This window comes from Ambystoma mexicanum, chromosome 10, assembly GCF_040938575.1.
Source record: "Ambystoma mexicanum isolate Mex_15411 chromosome 10, UKY_AmexF1_1, whole genome shotgun sequence".
Taxonomy (NCBI): Eukaryota; Metazoa; Chordata; class Amphibia; order Caudata; family Ambystomatidae; genus Ambystoma; species Ambystoma mexicanum.
The window spans coordinates 1,471,124,722-1,471,143,398 of NC_090932.1; the positions used below are offsets into that span (position 1 = coordinate 1,471,124,722).

Sequence of the window (18,677 nt, forward strand, 5' to 3'; positions counted from 1 at the left end):
CCATATATGGCTTGGTGTGCAAAAATCCAGTGCCATAACATATATGGCTCGGTGTGAAAAAATCAGGCACCATACCATATATGGATCGGTGTGCAAAAATCCAGCACCATACCATACATGGCTCAGTGTGCAAAAATCAGGCACCATAAAATTTATGGCTCAGTGTGCAAAAATCCAGCGCCATACCATATATGGCTCGGTGTGCAATAATCAGTCACTCTACCATATATGGCTCGGTAAGCAATAATCAGACACCAAACCATACATGGCTCGGTGAGCAATAATCAGGCACCATACCATTTATGGCTCAGTGTGAAAAAATCAGGCACCATACCATATATGGCTTGGTGTGCAAAAATCCAGCACCATAACATATATGGCTCGGTGTGAAAAAATCAGGCACCATACCATATATGGCTTGGTGTGCAAAAATCCAGTGCCATAACATATATGGCTCGATAAGCAATAATCAGGCACCATACCATTTATGGCTCAGTGTGCAAAAATCCAGCGCCATACCATATATGGCTCGGTGTGCAATAATCATGCACTCTACCATATATGGCTCGGTAAGCAATAATCAGGCACCAAACCATATATGGCTCGGTGTGCAAAAATCCAGCACCATACCATATATGGCTTGGTGTGCAATAATCAGGCACCATACAAAATATGGATTGGTGTGCAAAAATCCAGCACCATACCATATATGGCTCGGTAAGCAATAATCAGGCACCATACCATATATGGCTTGGTGTGCAAAAATCCAGCGCCATACCATATATGGCTCGGTAAGCAATAATCAGGCATCAGACCATATATGGCTTGGTGTGAAAAAATCCAGCACCATACCATATATGGCTCGGAGTGCAAAAATCCAGCACCATACCACATATGACTCTGTGTGCAAAAATCCAGAACCATACCATACATGGCTCGGTATGCAAAAATCCAGCACCATACCATGTATGGATCGGTGTGCAATAATCAGGCACTCTACCATATATGGCTCGGTAAGCAATAATCAGGCACCAAACCATATATGGCTCGGTGTGCAAAAATCCAGCACCATACCATGTATGGCTCTGTATGCAAAAATCCAGCACCATACCATACATGGCTCGGTGTTCAAAAATCCAGCACCATACCATATTTTGCTCGGTGTGCAAAAATCTAGCACCATACCAATTATGGCTCGGAGTGCAAAAATCCAGCACCATACCACATATGGCTCGATAATCAATAATCACACACCATACCATATATGGATCGGTAAGCAATAATCAGGCACCATACCATATATGGCTCGGTGTGCAAAAATCCAGCACCATACCATTTTTGGCTCAGTGTGCAAAAATCCAGCACCATACCATATATGGCTCGGTGTGCAATAATCAGGTACCATACCATTTATGGCTCAGTGTGCAAAAATCCAGCGCCATACCATATATGGCTCGGTGTGCAATAATCATGCACTCTACCATATATGGCTCGGTAAGCAATAATCAGGCACCAAACCATATATGGCTCGGTGTGCAAAAATCCAGCACCATACCATATATGGCTCGGTAAGCAATAATCAGGCACCAAACCATATATGGCTCGGTGTGCAAAAATCCAGCGCCATAGCAGATATGGCTTGGTGTGCAATAATCAGGCACCATACAAACTATGGATTGGTGTGCAAAAATCCAGCACCATACCATATATGGCTCGGTAAGCAATAATCAGGCACCATACCATATATGGCTCGGTGTGCAAAAATCCAGCACCATACCATTTTTGGCTCAGTGTGCAAAAATCCAGCACCATACCATATATGGCTCGGTGTGCAATAATCAGGTACCATACCATATATGGCTTGGTGTGCAAAAATCCAACGCCATACCATATATGTCACGGAGTTCCCCCCTTCTCACCTGAGACCGATCCTTGCTGGACTCCGTGGGCGGTGTCTTCTTGCGGACAGACCTGGACTTAAAATAGGCTGAGTGAGTCTCTTCCGACTCCAGCGTGCATTTAAGATTCCGGGATGCAGCAATCCGGGGATCCGGGAAACGAAGAAGATGTGGTAAAGGCGCACGAGTCCAGGAAGCAAGAGGAAAAGGGAAAGGGGCAAGGAATGGAAGTAGAAAAGCTAGGAACCAGGAAAGCAATACTGCGAACTAAGGAGCACACGTCTGATCGCTACTTGGTAATAGCATTGAAACGCGCAGAGCCGCGGGGATGCGGTCTATTAGTAGAATACGTTACGTCCAACGTATAGACCGCGGAAGGCGTGTCACGCTGGACGGCCATGTTGGGAGTGTCAGGGAATGCAAGACCCGTTGTGATAAGGACCAGGAAGACCAAAAGTGGCACGTCCTGTGGGTCATGACAGCATGCCTCCTCCAAAAATCTGTTCCTCCAGGTTTGCCTGGGTGTATGAGGTGGTATCTTCTGAGCAGTCGAGGGATATTCAGATTAGAAAGTGGTTCCCAAGTTCTTTCACTGGGGGGATATCCTTTCCATTCAACCAGATATTGAAGCTGACCCCGTTTATACCTGGAGTCGCATATCCGGGACACTTCATATTCCAGTTGATTGTCCACCACCACAGGAGTGGGTCTGCAGGATTTCCGGGAGGATTGAATGTAAGGTTTTAATAAGGAGGTGTGAAAAACTGGGTGAATCTTTTTCCAGGATTCTGGTAACTTGAGCCGGTATGAGACTGGGTTTATAATTTCCTTGATGGAAAACGGACCATAATACCAGGGGGCCAATTTGTTTGGCCGTAGATGTCGGGGTAGTAATTTCGAGGACAACCAGACTTGATCTCCAACTGAATAAGAAGGCCCGGGTCTTCTTTTGGAATCCGCATATCTCTTGGTCTGTGTTCTGGCCCTCTCTAAATGCTCTTTGGTCTCCTTATGTCTGTTGATGAGTGTTTCAATCCAGGAGTCGACAGTAGGTACCGGTGTGGGTTGTGGAAGAACAGAGGGCAGAACTGATGGATGGAATCCTTGGCTGCAATAAAAGGGACTGGTTTTAACTACTGAATGATCAGAATTGTTGTAGGTGAATTCAGCCACGGGTATCAGGAGCGACCAGTCATCCTGAACCTTAGTAGCAAAACATCGAAGATATTGTTCCAGAGTCTGATTAGCACGTTCTGTAGCCCCGTTGGTTTGAGGGTGATAACCTGATGAAAGAGCACGTTGGATTCCTAATATTTGACAGAGGTGTTTCCAGAATTGTGAGACGTATTGAGGTCCTTGATCGGAAATTATCTTGGAAGGAAGTCCATGAAGGCGGAATATGTACTCCAGGAAGGTTCCAGCCAGTTCAGATGAGGATGGTAGCTTATTGAGGGGTGTGAAATGAGCCATATGAGTGAACAAGTCAATGGTGACCATGATGCTGGTATACCCTCTGGAAGGCGGTAATTCCACAACGAAATCTGTAGCTATAAATTCCCATAGCCTTGTTGGCAGGGCGGGTTGTAGCAGAAGACCCGCCGGCCTCTTGTTGTCATGTTTATTCTGACTACAGATTGCACAGGCTCGGACGTATAGTTGTACGTCAGTCTTCATTTTAGGCCACCAAAATTGTCTTTGTATGAGGTGGAGGGTATGGTGATGCCACGATGTCCGGAGTGAAGGGTATCATGACAGAGGTTTATTATTCTTTGTTGTAATTTTTGTGTAGGAATGAGCAGAGCGTTGTCCTTGAACAAATATCCTTCCTTGACTCTCAGGTTCCATTGATTCTTTCTTGAAATATTCTTCCAGAGTTCAGAGGATTGGGTTTGTACTCGGATTTCTTCCAGGAGGTAGCTGCTTGGGCTACAAAAATCGTGTGGGGAAACATCTTAGGATAGGCCTTATCTTTGGTAGTTTCGTAGTCAGGCCGTCGAGATAAGGCGTAAGCATATCAAGTTTTGTGATCCAGGAACATGAGTGATGTGGAACTGGTACTGGGCAAAGAAGAAGGCCCAACGAGCCTGACGACTGTTCCGACACTCTAATGACTGTAGAATTTGAAGATTTCGGTGGTCCGTGCGGATATCTTGCTCCCAGGAGTAGATGTCGCCACTCAGTGAAGGCTTGGCGGATAGCTAAAAGTTATTTTTCCAGGACGGAGTAGTGTGTCTCACTGGGAGTCAGGGTTTGTGAAAGGTAAGCAATGGGGTGTTCTAGTTTATCCTCAAATTCTTGCTTCAACACCGCTCCAATGGCGTAGTTAGAGGCATCCGTTTCCACAAGGAATGGTCGATCAATGTCGGGTTGGGCCAGAATGAGAGCTAGAGTAAATTTTGTCTTCAAGAGTTGGAATGCCTTATCTTGCGGAATAGACCAGACAAAAGGAGTGTCTTTCTTCAGGAGAGCAACAATCTGTTGAACAATCTCAGAGAAGGTGGGTATAAACATCCGGTAGAAATTGGCAAGCCCCAGGAAGGACTGAATTTGTTTCACAGACGTGTGAGCAGGCCAACCAGGATAATATAGCCTTTACCTTTGAAGGGTCCATGCCAATTCCCTCTGGAGTAAGGATAAATCGTAGGTAATGAACAGAAGCAACGTGAAACAGACATTTCTCGGGTTTGGCCAAGAGTTTATATTCACGGAGTCGTTGTAGTACTGCCTTTACGTGCTCTTCATGCTTTAGAAGGTCCTTGGAGTAGATCAAAATGTCATCCAAGTAGACGATGACGAAGAGTAATAACATGTCTGAGAACACCCTGTCCATAAAACGTTGAAAGACTGCTGGGGCATTAGCTAATCCAAAGGGCATGACCAGATATTCGAAGTGACCAAAGGGTATTCTGAATGCTGTTTTCCATTCGTCTCCTTCCCGGATACGAATCAAATGATAGGCACCAGGGAGGTCCAGTTTCGTGAAAATCACAGCGCCTCTGACCGCTTCCAGGATATCCGAGATTAAGGGTAAAGGTTACTGGTCCTTGAGGGTGCATTGATTTAATCCATGATAATCGAGGCAGGGTCTGAGTTCCTTAGTGTCCTTCTTAGGAACAAAGAACAATGAAGCTCTGGCTGGAGATTTTGAAGGTTTTATGGTGCCATTCTCAAGGTTGGTATCCAAGTATTCTCGGAGGGCCTTTTTCTCAGGTTCGGAAAGGACGAACATCCTGCCAAAAGGAATCACTGTTGAGGGATCCGTGTCTATGGCTCAGTCTTCAGGCCTATGAGGGGGTAAGGCCTGGACTATGGCAGTTGAGAACACATCAACAAATCCGTGATAGGCCTTAGGAACCTGCACGATATTGGAAACCATGAGAGGTGCTTGATGGTCTATTGGTGGTTCTTTGGAGGGGGTCAAGGAGGGATCCAGGATTAGACAGTGAGACATACAAAACTCTGAGCAGAGGAATAGTGATCCTGCTGTCCAATTGATATACAGATTGTGTTTCTGTAACCAGGGCATGCCCAGTACCATGGGGTAATGAGCTGACTTAATAATGTCAAATCGAATCCGCTCTTGGTGGTGGTTAATTGAAAGCTGGATCTCTTTGGTCTGCAGGCTTATGGGCCTCGAAGTGAGGGGTCTTCCATTGATCGCTTCTATCGGCTGCATGATGCTTCGTGTTTCGTATGGGATGTGGTGACTAAAAACCCAATCTTGATCAATGAATATTCCCATAGCCCCGCAGTCCACCAAGGCCAAAACAGGATAGGTCTTATTCCCGGAGGTTGATAGGAAGGCCTGTAGTATCACTAAATTTTTTGTCCAGGAGAGTTCAAGGATGGAATTGATGTAGAGCAAACATCTCTCTCCCGAAGCCCTGCTCCATCTAGGATCGGGAGTTGGTGTTTCCCGAACGCCGAGGAGGGGCCAGAGGGCATTCTCTAACCAAGTGTTTGTCTGAGGCACAATACATGCACAACCCCGTATTAATCCTTCTCATCCTTTCTTGCAGGGATATGGGTCCACGGAAGGCTCCTATCTGCATGGGTTCCGGTTCGGTGACTGATCCAGGGTTTGTGTCAGATTTGGAGGTACTCTCAAAGGACACCTTCGAAGGGTTTCCCCTAGATTTTTTCTTCTCTCCCTTCCTTTCCTGGATGCGAAAGTCTATTTGCATGGCAAGGTCCATAAGAGCCTGGAATGAGTTCAGTCGGGCCACTCTGGCTAACTCATCTTTAATCTCCTCATTTAGTCCTCTCCTGAAAAGGGTAAAACTTGCCTCCAGAGACCAATCAGCTTCCTTGACCAATTGCTTGAAGCGGGTTACATACGTGAGCACATCCTGGGATCCCTGCTGAAAGTCTAAGAGGCGTTCCTGGGCACTAAAGACCTGCTCAGGGCGATCAAGCATGGTCTTTAGGGCCCGTATGAAACCATCGTAGTCATCTAGGAGAGCGTCGCCGGAGTTAACTAGGGGTGTAGCCCAGGTTAAAGCATTTCCGGAAAGGTGAGAGATTATGAACCCCACCTTAGCCCTGGGAGTGGAAAAGTAATGGGGCTTAAATGTAAAGTGAACCAAACATGAGTCCAGGAATCCACGAAGGGTTTTTGCCGACACATCGTATTTGTCAACAATGCCGCCCAGTAACACACTTTCTTTTGCGGCCGAATCACGGGATAGAACTAATTGCTTGAGAGCAGCGTTTTCCGCCTTTAAATTCTGCAACTCGGTGGTTAATTCTTGCATACCTCGCATCAGATCCTGGACGGCCGCTTCCATGTCGACTTCGAGTGCGGTCGGTAGGTGTCTCAAACTGTCACGGAGTTCCCCCCTTCTCACCTGAGACCGATCCTTGCTGGACTCCGTGGGCGGTGTCTTCTTGTGGACAGACCTGTACTTGAAATAGGCTGAGTGAGTCTCTTCCGACTCCAGCGTGCGTTTAAGATTCCGGGATGCAGCAATCCGGGGATCCGGGAAACAAAGAAGATGTGCTAATGGCGCACAAGTCCAGGAAGCAAGAGGAAAAGGGAAAGGGGCAAGGAATGGAAGTAGAAAAGCTAGGAACCAGGAAAGCAATACTGCGAACTACGGAGCACACGTCTGATCGCTACTTGGCATTAGCATTGAGACGCGCGTAATCGCGGGGGTGCGGTCTATTAGTAGAATACGTTACGTCCAAGGTATAGACCGCGGAAGGCGTGTCACACTGGACGGCCATGTTGGGAGTGTCAGGGAATGCAAGGCCTGTTGCGATAAGGACCAGGAAGACCAAAAGGGGCGAGTCCTGTGGGTCATGACAATATATGGCTTGGTGTGCAATAATCAGGCAACATACCAAATATGGCTCGGTGTGCAAAAATCTAGCACCATACCATATATGGCTTGGTAAGCAATAATCAGGCACCAAACCATATATGGCTTGGTGTGCAAAAATCCAGCACCATACCATATATGGCTTGGAGTGCAAAAATCCAGCACCATACCATACATGGCTCAGTGTGCAAAAATCCAGCACCGTACCATATATGGCTCGGTGTGCAAAATTACAGCACCATACCATATATAGATCGGTGTGCAATAATCAGGCACTCTACCATATATGGCTCGGTAAGCAATAATCAGGCACCAAACCATATATGGCTCGGTGTGCAAAAATCCAGCACCATACCATACATGGCTCGGTGTGCAAAAATCCAGCACCATACCATATTTTGCTCGGTGTGCAAAAATCCAGCACCATACCATACATGGCTCGGTGTGCAAAAATCCAGCACTATACCATTTATGGCTCGGAGTGCAAAAATCCAGCACCATACCATATATGACACGGTGTGCAAAAATCCAGCACCATACCATATATGGCTCGGTGTGCAAAAATCCAGCACCATACCATATATGGCTCGCTGTGCAAAAATCCAGCACCATACCATACATGGCTCAGTGTGCAAAAATCCAGCACCATACCATATATGACTCGGTGTGCAACAATCAGGCACCATACCAAATATGGATTGGTGAGCAAAAATACAGCATCATACCATATATGGCTGGGTATACAATAATCAGGCACCATACCATATATGGCTCAGTGTGCAACAATCAGGCACCATACCAAATATGGCTCGGTCTGCAAAAATCCAGCACCATACCATATATGGCTCAGTGTGCAAAAATCCAGCGCTATACCATATATGGCTCGGTGTGAAATAATCAGGCACCATACCAAATATGGATCGGTGAGCAAAAATCCAGCACCATACCAGACATGGCTCTGTGTGTAATAATCCAGCATCATACCATATCTGGATCGGTGATCAATAATCCAGGGCCATACCATATCTGAATCGATTTGCAATAATCTGGTGTGCAATAATCCACTGCCATACCATATCTGGATCGGTGAGCAATAATCCAGCGTCATACCATATATGGCTCGGTGTGCAATAATCCAGCGCCATACCATATATGTCTCTGTGTGTAATAATCCGGCGCCATACCTTATCTGGATCAGTGTGCAATAATACGTTTAAAAGCCATTTAAGATCTGATGAAATGGGAAAGGAAGGCATACAGGAGGTTTAAAAAGTGAGTTACTTCATTGGTTGTAGCCAAGATAATGTCGGTCAGAAATGGCAGAGCAGACTTCCTGGGAAAAGGGCGCTCATGTGACTGAGCACTTACCCAGGACTGTACATGTATTTATCTTTTTGGATGTTTTATACACTGAGTTATTGGGCATTTGAGGCTGAACTTGGCATATTACGGCAGGACCTGTACTAGCGGGGTCACACCTTTGGGTATTGTGTCTATGCCAGCCATAGTTTCTAACACAACATTTTGGGGCTGTACTTCACACATGAAAGGTACAGATTTGGTTATCTATATACCAGATCGGCCTTAGTCAAAAGACTGTAAGGCTAAGTCTCTCTACTTTCTGTGGTAACTCAAACTTATAGTAAAAAAGAGCAAAATCAAAACAAAATGTCACAGTATAAGGTCACTGACCCAATTCTCCACATTATTACAGTTCCCAATGTGTTAACAAAAAATACAAAACTTTAATAATATTAAAAACTTGAAAAGTAAAAAATGGGTACGTTACACCACATATAACATACCCAAAAGCATCCACAATGTAAAATACATATTTACATAAACAACATCAATACACAATTCTCATAGAACTACCAACACGTAGGCCTAAAACTGAATCAATAATTGACCCCCTTGTGTTGTACATTTAAATGCTCGACATGTTTCAGTCCCACAAATCAATAGATGGGTATTGAAATCAAAAGAACTCCTTTCTATCTTCTTGATCACATCTTTCGTATCTCTCAGATAACTTCTCATTGCCACAACCAAAGTCCTAAGTTAGAGGTCAGCATATTTAGACAAAGGTTCCAAAATCGAATTTACCCCGATACAATGGGATGGCCGGGGGGATTCTGAAGGTTCTTGTGTATCTTGTGTAAGATATAGAAAACACGGGACCTACCCTTGCTTCTCATCAGGAAATCTGCCTCCTGTTTACCAATGTTCCCCCTTATAAGCATCCCAATTCATAACGACAATGCCCCCCCTTGTCTGCTTGACAGGTAATTATCTGCTGATTTTGAAATAGTTTGGTCATCAACTCCTTTTGGTTTTTACTGAAGTTGGAATTAATGTGCCTATCTTTCTCTTCCAGAATCTTGATTTCTTCTAGAACCTTCCTTTCAAAAACGAGCTAGCTGTGTGCGAGATACGAAAGGAGAAAACCGTGCAAGAGACTAACGGTGAGTTTCTTTCCCCCGAAACGATTGACTGCATAAATATGGTTGGTCACACTATCAGAGGTATTTTGTGATGAAGAAGGTTTTGGTGCCTTCGACCGCGTGCATATAGCAATATGCATAATGGTATCCGTGGTGCTTATAGGCTTAGAGTGTGGTGCCTCAGACCACATGTGTATAGCAATATACGTAATGGTGTCCGCTGTATTCATAGGCGGTTGTGTGTTAATTTGTTTTCAAATACAGTCTGCCGGCCAGCTGCTTAAGTTGCAGATTTGTTTTACTGTTTCCCTGCAGGCTCTGGAGTAACTCAGATAGTTTTTGCCCAATAGGGTTTTCTTGGGACACAACCGTTCGGGAACCAATCAGGTGGACTTAATATGATGGGGAGTCCATACAGGCTTGGTGCAGGAAGTGACAGACTATAGGTGGGGGCCGTGTAAGGGACAGCACCATGGTGAGACGTTAGGGATATAGCTACCCTTGCAAGTGAGTTTTGGAGCGGATGTGCGAACTAGATCCGGGACTGGGACATCAACCTGGGTTGTTTTCTTTGTGTGTTTCAGGGTACATGTGGAAATAAAGATCCAAAGCCTCTCGGTGGGACACTACTAGATGATTCTTTTTGGTGGGAGCCAGATTTGTGTGAACTGTCCTTTAAAGCAGGTGGGTGTTTTGGAGTAGTGGGTTTCTGTGAAGTAGTGGATGGGATGGGAGTGGATACATGAGTTGAAATGCACCTGATGGAAGTGTAACTCACCGGACTCTTTTACTCACTTTGTAGTGTACAGGTGGAGGTCATCTTATCAGAACATTGTTGTGAATATTTTCCTGCCCTACTTTGAAGAGCAAGAATGAACCGTGGCATGGATATAAGATAATACCCTGCATTTTCAGCAGGTATTAAAGTCAAACATTGTGTGTTTTTTGATGCATTAATTGGCACCTTGTAGATTGCTTTCCGAGTCAGATGAAATCTGTTAATTGGGCTGGTTGTGGGGGTGTTCCACAAACTGGGTTTGGTGATCAGGTGTTTCCTTTTTCTCCTTTTTAGTATTTTGGGGTGTTTGCTAAGCTGTGGAGACCAGGGTGCGCATACGACAATCAAAATAGGATTTGTGGGTTTTCTAGCCCCTGAAGGAGGTCATTTCAATGAATTACAGGGACTGAAACATGTTGAGCATTTAAAAGTACAACACAACGGGGCCAATTATTGATTCAGTCTTAGGCCTACGTTTTATGAGAATTGTGTATTGATGTTGTTTATGTAAATATATGTATTCTACATTGTGGATGCTTTTGGGTATGTTATGTGTGGTGTCATTTTACCCATTTTTACTTTTGAAGTTTTAAATATTATTAAAGTTTTATATTTTTGTTAACACCTAGTGAACAGTATTAATGTGGAGAATTGTCTCGGTGATCACCTACACCTTACACTGTGAAGTTTTGTTTTGATTGTACTTCACACATGACAGTGAAAACCTACTGGTCTTGCCAATGTGCTTAATAGTACTTTTCCGTTAAACAATAGTGTTTTTCCCACATCCCCAAAAATCAACAAAGCCTGTCTCTTTTCTCAGTGGTGTGTCCAGGGGGTGGATTGGGGTGGCATGTGCTACTCCTGGAATCTGAATGGCCTCCCAAGGTGCCCCTCCCCCCATCATCCTAAACTATGATCATTATATGTGCCACACCTGCATATGTCAGTGCCCCATTTGGGCCACTCCTGTCAAAACGGCCTGGACACGCCACTGTCCTTTCTATGTACATCATTGACGTCATTAGCCAACCCCAACTCTCCCACTTCAACCCCAGTAAACTAAAATCACTTAGCATGTAGTGTGTCCTTCAAAACCTACACAGGAGCGGGAAGGGGTAGTGGCTGCCCTGTTACCCATCAGCCAATCGGGCGCCCCACACTAATCCCTTGCAATGAAAGCAAGAAACCGGTGCAATACCCCCAAACCAATTTCAAAGACCCCAAACTGTAAACTAGAATTTTTCCACTGACATGTTTTTGTCTGTGAGTATTAGTACCCCCCCCTTAGTCTTTATTTCTGAGCTCAGTCGTTTTACTGTGTAGGAAGTCGCGAGTTGGTGAAAGCGGCAAGTACGCCTTGGCAACGTCCACCTTGTTTTTCTGTCAGGCCTGTGCGACACATGCAGTGAAATGCATCCCCGAGAACCACGCAGAGCGCGCGTGAGTGGGGATTAGAGTGAGGGGTGGCCATCGTGATGGGCGGCCGGGGGCTCGGCTGCTAAGCTGCTACACTCGCTCCAAAAAAGAGGGGCTTTCACAAGATGACACAATTATTTGGGTGGCGGGGGGTCTCAGACACAAAAAAGCCCTCAAACAGAAAAGTAGGCTTGGGGACCTTTACTTGTTTGCGATGTGTTTCATTTAGGGGCAAACCATTGTACTCTGTTAGATCAGTATTAATTAATGGGGCATTTAAAAGGCATAGTAATGCATAAGAGCTCCGGATCTATAGTGCCAGCTGCCGGAGTGTAGGGGTTACAGGAGTGGCGGCATTAGAGCCCTTGGTAAGGTGACCAGATTTAAAAAGTAAAAAACTGGGACAGGGCAACTAACATAAAAGCAGGACTAACTCTTGAAAGTGGCTGTCAAGGCGCTACACCTCAGTAGCGTTTGGAGGAGAAGGGGGTTTAAGTGTTACTGTTCAAAGAAACTCATAGTATAATTAATATATCACAAACTAACACTATCAATTTCTTCTGTGCGAGATTGTGAATTCCTGCCTGTCAGCTATGAAGACCTACTACCAAAAACCGGGAGCACTGCAGTTTCCAATGGAAACATAATCTTGAGAAAGGGGGACAGAGCAGCAAAAACCGGGACTGTCCAGGCAAAACCGGGACGTCTGGTCACTCTAGGCCTTGGGTGTGGGGTCCAAACAGTATCCCCCATAGGCGTATAGCACTTTGTAATATCTCTGATAGCACACATCTCAATTCCTTCTGACTCCAGCCCTTCAGAGAACATGTATACCAGGAACATATCTAGACTAGAAGGTGGTTCTTATTCTGTTTTATGTGTTCCTCAGGGAAACTCGGATCATTTCCATGTATCCCGTGGTTCCTTCCCTAGTTCTTTAATCTTCGAGAGACACCATTTGTGTGTGTAAACCGTCATTACCTCCATGTCCACTCTTCCTCGTCCCAGTACTTACCTCATGAGGCCCCTGCCTCCGACACAGGGCCTTCTTCTATTTCTTTAAATCCCTATAACTCCTCCCCAACATCCACGTCACTCAGTTAAATTTTTCCTGCCTCTGGCAGGTCTTTTTCTTCCCGGTGCGGGGCACTGGGGAGCACCGATTGCTGGCCCCCTGGGAGGGGAGGGGGTTGTGTAGTGGGGCCCTTGGCTCCCTCGGGTGCGGCACTGCTCCTGGGTCCCCTGTTGGGCTTGGAGTCCCAGATGAGCAGGATTGCCTCGCTCGGTTCTTTGCTGGGCTCCAGACCGCAGCGTGGGCATTGTGTCACGGGTCCTGCACGGCCCGGGGGAAGGTAAGGAGAGGGGAGGGGGCTCTGTGCTTGCTGTTTTTCCCCTCTCTTGCTGGTATGGCCATCTTGGCGTCCCATTCATGCCGGCTCCTTCGACAGGCCATTTCCTCGTGCTGTGTGTACACATCTTTATTGGAAATGATGGCAAGCACTTGGCAGAATGGGCTAGCCTTCCCTTTGTTGTGAGGCCTCTCTGCTTCTTGTCGTGGGGTGACAGTGGCAGAAAGTCTTTGAAAATGCAGGGGCTCTGTTCTGTCGCAGGCATGTCACATACCACCCGCTCCTCAGACACACACAGCCCAGGATGCACCAGATGTTAGCTGCATTCTCTGCGTGCAGCCTGTGAAAACGGCGCAGATTTGGACACGTCTGCAAGCGGCCGGAAGGTTAGCACACTGGCATAGTCTACACTTCGGGTTCGTGTCTCAGTGGGGCTGACTCTGCCCTTCATCCTTCCAAGGCTGACGTATTGGAACCATTTAGACCATGGGGCTACCAGCTACTTGATACAGAGCTCAAGCCACCTCTCAGTCATGTGGCGAGTTTGGGTCTGTGCTAGTCATGGGCGCAGGCTCCTTGTCCTGTCCTCTTCCTCTGATCTGCACGGGAGACGGACGAAGGAGATGAATTTCTTTTCCATTGTCCGGCATGGAATTGAAAATGCATCATGGAAGTAACGGCCATGCAGGGGGTTCCCAGTGTCTCTTCTTTTAGAGCCTAGATCCTCCGGTGCCGACATGTTGCTTTCACGCCTCCTCTCAGACGCGGGGAAGTAATATGGCAGATGGTGGCACATGTCTGTGCTTAAAGGGGTTCTCAGAGCCCCTGGTGCTGGTGGAGGGGGCTGTCCCTTCAGTGAGATTTCCAGTATAGGCATACCCGAGGTATGGGGTTGCCTTTGGTGTCTGCTATCCGGGATGGTTTGAATTTCCCGCTTTGTGACAGTACTCTGCCCATTGACGCCAGCCTGGTGACTCCTCTGTCGGCTGAGGGGGCCATGGTCTGCTGGACATCTGGGCTGTCCTGTATCTTCCTTTTGATAGGTCGGATCTTTTTGTGGGCTGACAAGCATGCTGTTATATTGCGGCGCAGGCCTGCTTCAACGTCCTGTGATTTTCCTCTGGTACAAGTGCAGTGACTGGCGGTTTTCCCTGGCTCCTCGTCTCTATCTTCTCAGAGGTGTATGGGACCGGTGGGGTTCAGCTTCCTGGGTAATGGGCTCCTTCTGGAGGGGGGTATCAGTTACCGTTCCTGTCTCCTCCTGTCCAGGTTTGCATGGTTAGGACTTTGGTACCCAGCTCACGGACCAAGTAGTTTGGCATGGGATCCGTTCTCTCCGAATAGTTGTTGTGGGTTACCGTCTTGCCCGTTCCTCTCCCTGTTCAGGGTCAAGTTTTCTACTCACGGGTGTTCCTGGTCCCTATGCCTTCTAGGATGTGTCACCTGCTTATGGCTCTTGAAGGCCCTTCACTCCTTGTCCGGACGGAACCCTTCAACATGGAGGCTTTGCGGAACGCACTCTGGATGTTGTGCAGGGGGGATTGGATGAGATCTCAGCATTTTTGGTTCAGTGTGCTCCCGTCCAGGGTACGATCGGCTCCCAGAGGGTTCTCCATGCTGCTGACTCCCCTAGTGATGCATTTGCATCTACAGGGAGTGCAGATTTCTTTTCCCTACCTGGACGATTGGTTGGTCGAGGAGCCCTGTCCGCAGGCTATCCTGCCTCGTCTCCCTTTAGTCTGCCAGGCATTGCGGGACTGGGGTTTGCTAGTGAACTGTCTGTCGCTTGCTGGCTGTTCTGGGCTGGGTTCTCAGAAGGCAGTATGTCTCGGCTCACCTGCTGCTGAAGTTACGGGGCACGTGGCATCTTTCGTGTTTTCTAGTTCCTTGAGCCCGTCTTCAGTTACGTCCCCTGGTGTCTTATACTCTCTCCCACTGGCTCCCGACGTCTCGGCTTTCGAAGCTTTCATTTCAGTGTCCCCTGCGCTTCCAGTCTCCCTGCTGTGGTGGTGGGGGGTGTGCCGAATCTATAGGCTGAGGTGTCCATGGTCCTTCCTCCTGTGGCCTCTCTTACTACTGACGCCAGCAGAATGGGTTGGGGGTCTACATTGGAGGTCCTCTCAGCTCAAGGGTTGTGAGATCTGGGGAGAGCCGTTGATTATCCAATTAGCGAGAGTTGTGCCATTCTCCGAGCTATGGTGTACTTCGAGGAGTTGCTGGACGGCCGGGGCGATTTTGGTCCAAACGGACAATACAATGGCATTGGCATATGTCAACCGCACAAGGGGTTCCGGCCGCTCCTTGAATGCTCTGGCAGCGCTGATAGGCACCTGGGGGGAATTGCATCTGGTGTCTCTGGTGGCCTCACGTATCAGGGGGGTGGACAATGTTCAAGCAGATCTTCACAGATGCCGGTTTCACTCCTCTGCAGAAATAGTCCTATCGGCCCAGGTCTTTGCGGTGGCCTTTATCAGATTAGGGTCCCTGTTCTAGACCTGTTCGCATCCCCGGCCTCAGCAGAAGTTCCCCTCTTCTGCTCTCGGTTTTCAGGCTGAGGGGATTGGGGGGTGGACACCCTCTCTGTACAGTGGCCTTGGGGTTTTCCTTTATGCCTTTCTGACTATTCCCCTTCTGCCCCGGGTGGTTCGGCGCATCAGTGTGTACAGGGTGACTGTGTTGTTGTTAGCTCCGTTCTGGTCCCGCCTGAGTTGGTTCCCCTTTCTATTGGAGCTTCTGTCCTAGGAACCTTGGCTGGTTCCGAGGTGGCTGTGTCCCCTTCAAGGGGATCTGCGGTTGGAAGTCTGCCGGATGCAATGGGCAGTGTGGCTATTGCTCAGTCTAGGCTGATATCTCAGGGGTTCTGAGGTCCTGTAGTTGAGTCCATAATGGATGCTCTTAGACCCTCCACTCTGAAGGTGTTGGGCAGGCATTGGGGCCATTTCCGAGACTGGTATGGGCGGTCTGGGATCCCTCCCCTGCGTTCTGGCCTCTCCGCTATCCTTCAATTCCTCCAGGAGGGGTTTTGACATGGGCCTGGTGGTTTTTCCAGGCTTCGCTCTCAGTGGGCCTCCATTAAATTCCTTTTGGGGGACTCTGATGGTCACTTGGATGGGGAGGTGTTGGTGGGGAAGTTGCTCGGGGGATTTACTTCTTCCCGTCATTGTGCTGATAAAGGGCTTCCCCCTTGGGATCTCCCTCTTTTATTACGGTTCCTTCAAGGGCCTCCTTTTGAGCCCATTTCCGAGATTGATATCAAACATCTTGCACTGAAATCTGCTTTTCTTATTGCCATCACTTCTGCCTGTAGGCTTGGGGAGATTGGGGCTCTCCTATGTCACCCTCCTTTCCTGAGGGTGCTGTCGGACTCAGTGGTGCTGAGGTGTGGTGCGAAGTTTCTCCCTAAAGTTGTCTCTCAGTTTTCACACTTCTCAGGATCTGGTTCTCCCTGACTTCTTTCATGATCCGAAAACGCCTGAGGAGGTGGCTTGGCATAACATTGATGTCTGTTGGGCCGTGTATTTGGCTAGGTTTGCTCTTTTCCGCCAATCTGATAGTCTTCTGATTGCTTGTGCTGCGGCTGGGGCTGGGCGTAAGGCATCTGTGGTTTCCATTTTCCGTGGTTCTGTGCTGTGATCTCCATGGCCTATGTGGCTTCTGGCCTGCCTGTGCCTGCGCACGATCAGGGGCGGCCCACCAGGGGTTTGGCGGCTTCCTGGGCCAATGCAGAGAGAGTTTCTCTGCAAGAGATTTGTATGGCTACTGCCTGGGCTGGTCTAAGCACTTTCATCAACCGCTATGGATTGAGTTTCTCCCACTCGGGGGTTGGTTCCTTCGGGGTTCAGAGTTTTGTCTGTGCGGATGTGAATTAAGAGTTATTGTGGGTGTGTGTTTTGCTGCACTGTTTTTGGCTCTGTGTCTCATTGGGACCTTTTCCCCGTTGCTGCTTTGGTATACCTCATGAGGTAAGTACTGGGACGAGGAAAAGTGGACGTGGAGGTAATGCTCTGATTACTTACTGGTAATCTTCATTACTCATAGTCCTACTCTTCCTCGTCACAGTACTGGCGACCCTCCTCACCCTCCCTGTGGGGAAGGTTCCATGCTTCGGCATGGTAATATGAAACTGAGTGACGTGGATGTGGGGGAGGAGTTATAGGGATTCAAAGAAATAGAAGAAGGTCCTGTGTCGGAAGCTGGGGCCTCATGAGGTAAGTACTGTGGCAAGGAAGTGTGGGACTAGGAGTAATGAAGATTACTGGTAAGTAATCAGAGCATTACCTACATGTCCTGTCTTCCTCCACCTAGTCATGAACGCATTGGGCAACTGGGATGACTAAAATCTGAACTTGGAGAAATGAAGATTACCGGTAAGTAATCAAAGCATTACCTCTCGTCCTGTCTTCCTCGTCCAAGTCTCCTCCCTCATGGGTTAATGACTGGAACGAGGAAGACCTGGACTTGGAGTAATGAAGATTACCGGTAAGTAATCGGGGCATTTGTACTGTTCCGCCTACCGTCGTACCACTTCTCCCGCCTCGAAGACTTGGCCATAGTTCATTTTAGGACTGCAGAGTAGGGCAAGCATGCCTGGGTCTGTGGGGTGGGCAGAAGGGGTGTTAGGTCTGTGGGAGAGTATTTAGGAAGTTCAGGAAGATGGGGTACCTTGTTTGTTTTTGCGCCCGATCGTGTGGACTATAACAGTACTGATAAAACAGAGAGATCGACACTAAAGTCAGACTTTGAAGGTGAGGTGCAAAAATGAAGACCATACCCATGAATGCACCGAACCAGGGCTGGTCATTGGGCCGGATTTTTCCAGATCCAGGAAACAGTGTCTCCCCAGATCTTGAAAATCTATTTGCTCCCTTTCATGAATAGGATCTGCTTTTGTTGCCTCGAGCTCAGGTCGTCAGGACCAAAACCAGGAGCCTCTAGACCACTGCACTGTCTGATGGGAGCCCTTATGAATATACATTTCAAGATTGTACTCTGCAGAAGATAGTGAGGGCCAGCTTTGTATTTTTAAAAGATACGCACCTTTTATAATTCGCAACCTTATAGGAAATCCGCTCCTTTCTTGGGTTCGTTTCCAGTTGTTAATAATTGAATTAATCAATGTCCGGAAATGTTTATTTGGAAGGTGGGAGGTGAAGGGCTGAGACGAATCTGCTGGGTCCCCACGCTTCACTGCCCCCTCACCACCCCCATCGCAGCTGGGACCCCACAGTTAATAATTTCCATTTCCGGTACTGCACGGAACTGCCCAAGCCATTCACGTTTTCAAGATGCCCTTGAGAAAAAGCACACGACTCATGAATTGCAGAGGTGATTATTCGCATGTTTCTTTGGTCATTCTGAAAACCCGACTGCAATGTGTCATGAAGTTGGCCGAAGAGACAATGCCTGCAAAGGGCACAAGGACAGACAGAAAGAACAGAAACCCCGGTCGGGGCAGACGGTCTGGGGGC

At 47.6% G+C, this 18,677-nt stretch overlaps 1 long non-coding RNA gene across 2 annotated transcripts in view; it reads left to right on the forward strand.

The window, feature by feature from the left end:
• LOC138493342 (uncharacterized) overlaps nt 1-18,677 on the forward strand; it is an 82,324-nt gene that overhangs the window by 41,914 nt on the left and 21,733 nt on the right. The window contains exons 1-2 of one of the 2 annotated variants that reach the window (XR_011276389.1): nt 10,247-10,347; nt 10,466-10,581. This is a non-coding gene — a long non-coding RNA (uncharacterized lncRNA). Of the gene's footprint in view, nt 1-9,596; nt 9,685-10,246; nt 10,348-10,465; nt 10,582-18,677 lie in introns of those variants that run through there. The other variant, XR_011276388.1, reaches the window with a different exon arrangement.